Source organism: Dasypus novemcinctus, chromosome 22 (assembly GCF_030445035.2).
Source record: "Dasypus novemcinctus isolate mDasNov1 chromosome 22, mDasNov1.1.hap2, whole genome shotgun sequence".
Taxonomy (NCBI): Eukaryota; Metazoa; Chordata; class Mammalia; order Cingulata; family Dasypodidae; genus Dasypus; species Dasypus novemcinctus.
Window position 1 is genome coordinate 38,955,912 of NC_080694.1, and position 7,030 is coordinate 38,962,941.

Consider the following 7,030-nt stretch of genomic DNA (forward strand, 5'->3'; position numbering starts at 1 on the left):
GAAGAAACGAGGCCCCGAGGAAATTGGTAATGCAGGAAAGAGATGAGAACTTTACACGTTCACATTTTGGGAGAGATGGGAAAGGATAGCATGTCCATAAGCGACAGAGTGGTATGAAAAAGAAACATGAGAATTACTGGAACTTGGGGACATTTTTGCCAAAAACTTCAGTTGGAATGAGTCACAGAATGGCCCAAGTAAACCGAATTCATTCACTGGAAGGTTGGGCTGAGGGGTTCTCCCAGGATAAAGTTCAAAATATCAGAAACTTAAAATGCGAAGTGAAAATTAAAATACATGGAAGATAAATCCATGAGATACAGCATCTGTTTTATAGGAATTCCAGAAAATAGGACAGAGAGAAAGTTTTTAAAAATTGTAGAAGAATATTTCCAGAGCTACAGAAAGATTCAACTCTTCAGATTAAAGGGGTTCAATAAATAATGTGCAAAAATAATGAAAATAGTCACTTTAAAGCATATAGCAAAAGTTTAAAACTCCAAAGATAAAGGAAATATTTTTAAACTTCCAGAAAAAATAAGAGATTATCTTCAAAGGGAAACGGACTTTGGCCCAGTGGTTAGGGCATCCGTCTACCATATGGGAGGTCCGCGGTTCAAACCCCGGGCCTCCTTGACCCGTGTGGAGCTGGCCATGCGCAGTGCTGATGCGCGCAAGGAGTGCCGTGCCACGCAAGGGTGTCCCCCACGTGGGGGAGCCCCACACGCAAGGAGTGCGCCCGTGAGGAAAGCCGCCCAGCGTGAAAAGAAAGAGCAGCCTGCCCAGGAATGGCGCCACCCACACTTCCCGAGCCGCTGACGACAACAGAAGCGGACAAAGAAACAAGACGCAGCAAATAGACACCAAGAACAGACAACCAGGGGAGGGGGGGAAATTAAATAAACAAATAAATCTTTAAAAAAAAAAAGAGATTATCTTCAAAGTATAAAAATCAAATTTGCATTAGATTTTTCATCAACAATACAAAATACTACAAGACAATGGAGGAATGTCTTACACATTCGGAGTAAATTATTTTGAAGTTGGAATCCTATACCCAAGCAAATTAGCATTGAAGCGATACAAGCTAAATAAATATATTTCTGGACATGCAAAAACTTATAAAATTTACCTTTTAAAAGAACTTTTCAGAATGAATTATCTGATGATATACTTAAGAAAAACAAAATATGAGGGAAGCGAACATGGCTCTAACAGTTGGGTGCCTGCCTACCACATGGGAGTTGCCAGGTTCAGTTCCCAGTGCCTCCCAAAGAAGATGAACAAGACAGCAAGCTGGCGAGGCAAGCTGATGCAACAAGATGACGACGCAACAAGATGACGATGCAACAAGATGACGACGCAATAAGATGATGAACATAGTTATATAACCCATTTTTAAAATGGACAAAGGATTTGAACAGACATTTCTCCAAAGAAGCTATGCAAATGACCAATACACATATCAAAAGATGCTCAATAGCATTGGCCATTAGGAAAATGCAAATCAAAACCACAATGAGGGCAGGGCCCACTTGATGGAGTAGAGGAGAGTATGGGCCATGATGTGAACCAATGTATATGAGGTGCAGAGGTGCCCAAAGATGTACTTACCAAATCCAATGGATGTGTCATGATGATGGGAACGAGTGTTGTTGGGGGGGGGGAGGGGGGGGTGGGGGGGTGGGGTTGAATGGGACCTCACATATATATTTTTAATGTAATATTATTACAAAGTCAATAAAAAATTAAAAAATTAAAAAAAAATAAAAAAAATAAAAAATAAAAAAAAACCACAATGAGGGAAGCAGACTTGGCCCAATGGGTAGGGCATCCATCTACCACATGGGAGGTCCGCGGTTCAAACCCCAGGCCTCCTTGACCCGTGTGAAGCTGGCTCATGTGCAGTGCTGATGTGCGCAAGGAGTGCTGTGCCACGCAGGGGTGTCCCCTGCATAGGGGAGTCCCACGTGCAAGGAGTACACCCTGTAAGGAGAGCCGCCCAGCACGAAAGAAAGTGCAGCCTGCCCGGGAATGGCGCCGCACACACTGAGAGCTGCACAGCAAGATGACGCAACAAAAAGAAGCACAGATTAACACACAGCGAACAGACACAGACAGCAGACAGCTGGGGGGAGGAGAGGGGAGAGAAATAAATAAATAAATCTTAAAAAAAAAAAACACACACACAATGAGCTACCACAACAGATCCATTAGATTGGCTGTAATCAAAAAACAGACAACAAATGCTGGTGAAGAAGGGAAGAAATTAGAATCCTTAATCTTTTCTGGTGGGAAAGTAAAATGGTATAGTTTCTTCAGCACTGCCTGGCAGTTCCTCAAAATGTTAAACACAGAGTTACCGTGGGCTCCAGCAATTCCACTCCTAAGTATATATCCAAAAAGACATGAAAACACACGTCCACACAGAAGCTTGTACCTGCTCGCTCATAGCACAATTGTCCATAATAGCCAAAGAGCGGAAGCAAGCCAAAGGTCCATCATCCAATGAAGGGATGAACGAAACGACAAAATGTAGTGGATAGAGCCTTACAGTGGAAACTTATTCAACAATTATGAAGCCCTGATACATATGCAGTGAGGAAGGATCTTCAACACCTGTGCAAAGTGAAAGGAGCCAATCACAAAAGCCCACACATGTATAACCCACTTACACAGCTAGGCGAATCTACAACAGCAAAGTGATGGGTGGTTCCCAGGGTGGGACGGGGCGGAATGCAGGGAAATCGGCAGTGACTGCTAATGAGGACAGGGAGGGAAGGAAGGGAAGGAAGGGAAGGAAGGGAAGGAAGGGAAGGAAGGGAAGGAAGGGAAGGAAGGGAAGGAAGGGAAGGAAGGGAAGGAAGGGAAGGAAGGGAAGGAAGGGAAGGAAGGGAAGGAAGGGAAGGAAGGGAAGGAAGGGAAGGAAGGGAAGGAAGGGAAGGAAGGGAAGGAAGGGAAGGAAGGGAAGGAAGGGAAGGAAGGGAAGGAGCCCGGTTTGCAAACCAGTGGTGTGCAAACCGCAAGTTTCATTTGACCCATGCTGTTGATTTTAATCGGCTGAATTTGTTGCCAACATTCAAAAACAGGGACTTTTGCATAATAATCAGACTGAAATGAAGCATAATCAGCAGTTGTAACAAAGGCTCAATAGAATATTTGTATTTTTAATTCCTACAATTAATAGTGATGAGGATGTTGATCACTAACATTTATCAAGCTCTTTTTCACAGAAGAGACAAGCAACTTAATAGAGTAAAAACCAAAGGCGATCAGTAAGCAAGTCATATATATACATGTCTCCAAAGAAACTCACCTTCAATAACAGTAATGAGAGAAATACAAATTAAGACAAAAATGAGATGTCATCTTTACTCATCAGAATAAATACAATGGTCAGTGTTAGTGAGGATGTGGTGAAAGAGAAACTTTTATTCTCTGCTGGTGGGAAAGTAAATTGATACAACCTTTTGAGGAACAATTTGAAAATACTTCTAAAATTTTTAACAGGTATATCTTTTTAACTCCAGCCAATCCATTTCTCTACATCTACACTAGAGAAATACTGGAATATATATTTGGATGGCCATGGAATTAGTATTCTCTTGCCCCGTAACTAATTACCACAATTTAGCAGGTTGAAACACCGCAAATGTATTATCTCACACTGAGAGTCGCTGTGAGAGTCCAGAATAAGACAGATTTTAACTGGGTCCTCTGCTCAGAGCCTCACAAGACCAAAATCAAAGTCCCTCCTGGTGTGCCTCCATCTGGAGGTTCAGCTAAGGACAGCGCTGCGTCAGGCTGTTTTTTGTTTGTTTGTTTGTTTGTTTATTTCTCCCCCTCTCCATTGTCTGCTCTCTGTGTCCATTCGCTGTGTGTTCTTCTGTGTCCACTTGTATTCTTGTCAGTGGCACCGGGAATCTGTGTCTCTTTGTTGCGTCGTCTTGCCGCCTCAGCTCTCCGTGTGTGCGGCGCCATTCCTGGGCAGGCTGCGCTTTTTTCGAGGGGGGCAGCTCTCCTTACGGGGCGCACTCCTTGCACATGGGGCTCCCCTACGCGGGGGACACCCCTGCGTGGCAGGGCACTCCTTGCACGCATCAGCACTGCACATGGGCCAGCTCCACACGGGTCAAGGAGGCCCGGGGTTTGAACCCTGGACCTCCCATGTGGTAGGCCGACGCCCTATCCATTGGGCCAGATCCGCTTCCCTCCCGCAGGCTGCGGATGGAATTCATGTCCTTGTGGTGGTAGGACTGAGGGCCCTGTTTCCTTGCTAGCTATCAGCCAAGGACCACTCTCAGCGCCTGGAGGACGCCCTCAGGTTGTTGCCACCTGGGCCCCCATAGGCCCTCTCGTGCTTTGAATCGCTCCCTTTGGGAAGAGCCTGGCCCTTTTGTGTATTCCCCTGGTTAGGTCAGGCCCACCCACGATGATCAAAGTCCACTGACCCTTATCACAGAAGTCTTATTCCATCATATTCACAGTCCTGCCCACACTCAAGGGCAGGGATGACACAGGGCAGGGAGCCCAGGCACAGGAAGTCGTGGGGCTCATCTCAGAATGACGCCTCCCACAGCCATTCACAGATGCCCCTGGTAGCAGAGTTGATAGAAAATGGACACTTAGAAATGGTCTAAAGGCGGCAGACTTGGCTCAGTGGTTAGGGCATCCGTCTACCACCTGGGAGGTCCATGGTTCAAACCCCGGGCCTCCTTGACCCGTGTGCAGCTGGCCCACGCGCAGTGCTGATGCGTGCATGGAGTGCCATGCCACGCAGGGGTGTCCCCCGCATAGGGGAGCCCCACGCACAAGGAGTGCGCCCCATAAGGAGAGCCGCCCAGCGCGAAAGAAAGTGCAGCCTGCCCAGGAATGGTGCTGCACACATGGAGAGCTGACACAACAAGATGACGCAACAAAAAAGAAACACAGATTCCCGTGCCACTGACAACACCAGAAGCGGACAAAGAAGACGATGCAAATAGACACAGAGAACAGACAACCGGGGTGGGGCAGGGGGGAAGGGGAGAGAAATAAATAATAAATAAATTTAAAAAAAAAAAAAGAAAGAAATGGTCTAAAAGTGGTCAAACTATGAATGGTTACATAAACCATGTCCAGCTATACTACCGATTACTAGGCAGCACTGTTGAATTGATTGAAACAGATCAATATGAAATAATAAAAGCAAGTTGTAGAGCAGTACTTACAGTAGGATCCCATTTTTGGATAAATAAATATACACTGTCTTCCTGCCTCCACTTCTACACCCTGTAATCCTCTATTCTGTTGCCAGAGAGGCCTTTGTGATCACTCCACAGCCCTGTGCCCACCCTGTCCCTGGCTTAAAACCCTTCTTGAAGGGAATGGATGTGGCTCAAGTAGTTGAGTGCCCGCCTCCCACAAGTGGTCCTGGGTTCAGTTCCCAGGCCTCCTAAAGAAAAAACGAGCAGACAACAAGAAAAAACAATGAGCAGACAGCAAGCTCAAACAATGAGCAAAAACAACAAACAAACAGATGAGGGCACCATCGGGGGGGGGCATAAATAAATAAATCTTTTTTTAAAAAACCCTACTTGGATTTCCACATTTTTAGGATAAGCCTTAGAAAATCGTCATCCCCACCTCTGTGGCCATGTGTGCACCACACTCCCTCCACCACTGAGCCCTGACCAGCGCCGCCCTTGTCTAGCCACCCCCTTGTCACCTGGCCAGCTCCCACGCATTCTTTCCATCTCCACTCAAATGCCGCTCTCCCTTCCCAAAAGGGTCCCCTGCCCCCAGACCTGCCAGGTCCCGGGCTGCAAGCTCCCCTCACCCTGCCTCCCTCTTAGCACGTTTGTTAAGTGGTCATCTCTTTGTTCTGCTTTCCTGTCTGTCTATCTCCACACGAGCAGTAACTCTCTCCGGTTTTGCTTCTCATCGCCTCCCCAGCACCTGGCACAAAGTGGGACTTAGTCAACCTCTGCTTCATGAAAGAGCAAACGAACTGCCTTCTCCCTCTTCCAGATTCTCCTCTTCCTGGAGCTGCGCCTCCCAGCATGGGTCAGACAGCCCCTCTGTGCACTCAGCAGCACCCCGTGCAAAGCTCTCTTAGGGCACCCACAGTCCTGGGCTGCAGTGGCTCACGGACCAGACGCCCCACCAGGCCACGAGCTCCTCCCCGTCCCGGCCCGCTCAGCACTCACACAGAGAAGAGGTCCTAGATGGGAGGTGAGTGCGAGAGCAAACGAAGGAACGAAGGAACAGCACACTCGCCTCTCTTCCCTAATCTCCAACCACCCCTCTCCGGGTGTGCGATTTGGACACGGGCCGGGGCAGATGAGGCTGAGCGCAGCAGGCTGAAGTTACTCCAAGTATCAGGGGGAGACCCCGCAGCCGCGATGGCTGGGAGGGGGTCCCTTCCAGGGGCAGGAAGCTGGTGTGTGACAAGTGTGGAGGCAATAAGCAGTGTGGAGTTCAGTCGGCGTGGAGGATGCCCAGTGCAAGGAAGGGGGTGTCCTGCCAGGCAGGAGGAGCCCCGAGACAGACCCTGTACCCAGTAGAGAGCTCAAAGACGGGGCCCCACAAGGCTGGCCAAGACCCTGCCCTGCTGACAAGCCCCACACCAGACTTGCAGCTGCAGTCCAAGATCCCCTCGCCGCACCTTGGCACGTATTATTCTCTCTGCCTAAAGCGGCACCCCCGTACCCCAAAGAAAGGCCAGCAGTGGCTGGAACAGACAGCTATGTGCACGCCAAAGTTCTCAGCAGCATTGCTCACAACAGCCAAAAGGTGGAAGCAGCTAGAGCATCCAGCAACACAGGAAGAGTGAAACAAAATGCGGTGGATCTGTACAATGGAATTCGGCTGTAAAAAGGGAGGAAGTTCTGACACATGTTACAAAGTGGATAAACATCGTGTTGAATACAATAAGCCAGACAGAGAGCACAAACCATTGGGCACCTTCCTCCCACATAGGAGGTCCCGGGTTCGGTTCCCGACGCCTCCTAAAAAGACAACGAGCACAAACGAACAGACACAGAGACTA